Here is a 1,099-nt window from a genome sequence, read left to right on the forward strand (position 1 = left end):
ATATATATATATATATATTTACACTTATGTGCGTGCGCGCGTACCTGCGTGTTTCGTGCGCGCGTGTTCAGCCGCGCGTTTCTACGTATTTGCCTGGCCGTTCGCTGCGTGATGTGCGTCCGCTCGCGCGTGCAAAAGTAACTCTTAGGGACTTACTTGTTCACGATAGCGCCTCTCTTGCCTATGGAGGTTGGAAAGTTTTATTAGACTCGAGAACGCACGCTTCACTTTCAAATTTATTCCTTCCTCGAGAATTACGACTTTACTTCGTTTCTACTATCTATAGAAATTTTATCCCGTCAGACGGGATCGATCCCATAGTTGGTCGTCTATCGTTCAATAATTATTTTCTCTTGCAAATTGATTTTTAACGCATCCTTCCCATATATTTCGATTAATTATATCGAGGTAATGCGTGTGTCGGGCTAAATTGCAAACTTAGCGAGATAATAATACTCAAAATACCTATTATTAGAAATGCAAAAAGGCGAGTCGATTTTTTGTCGATGCATAATTGTTATTACTACATTATAATATATATTATTCTACTTATTTGTTTGCTCTTTTTGCACGGTAATTTATTTGCGAGCTGAGCTGTTACGATTTCCGCCAAGATATTGACGACCTCATTTTACGTATCCGTTCGCCCAGCATTATAATTTTCTATTTCTGATAATAAGTTTTCGCGTAGTTAGTTAATGATTAACGAACTACAGCTAAATCGTTTAATTCATTAGTAATAATTTTATTACCAACACACCGCTATTTTATTTCAATATTCTTTGAATTAATTGAACGCTCGTTATATCCCAGCGATTCCTCTTGAATAATCGTTTGTAAAGTGGTGAATTTAAAACTGGTTTTCTATTCTTAATGAGTTTCGAGATTGTCACTCTACTATAATTTCTCGCAATAATAAAATATTTTGTAATCTCATAAGCAGAGTGAGACATTTATATTTTGAAGCCCAGAACCGATATTAATGTTTCGACATTTGTTATAAAGCCTTTAGACACTTATTTTTTTTTTTTTTTTTTTTTTTTTTTTTTTTTTTTTTTTTTTTTTTTTTATATTATTTAAATATACAAAAATATTTTCT

General features: G+C 33.3%; 1 protein-coding gene across 1 annotated transcript in view; it reads left to right on the top strand.

Moving 5' to 3' along the window:
• LOC105364094 (folliculin-interacting protein 2) overlaps window positions 1–1,099 on the top strand; it is a 21,363-nt gene that overhangs the window by 375 nt on the left and 19,889 nt on the right. The gene's annotated exons all lie outside the window — the stretch shown is intronic.

The sequence above is a fragment of the Ceratosolen solmsi genome, unplaced genomic scaffold, assembly GCF_000503995.2.
Source record: "Ceratosolen solmsi marchali unplaced genomic scaffold, CerSol_1.0 scaffold23, whole genome shotgun sequence".
Taxonomy (NCBI): Eukaryota; Metazoa; Arthropoda; class Insecta; order Hymenoptera; family Agaonidae; genus Ceratosolen; species Ceratosolen solmsi.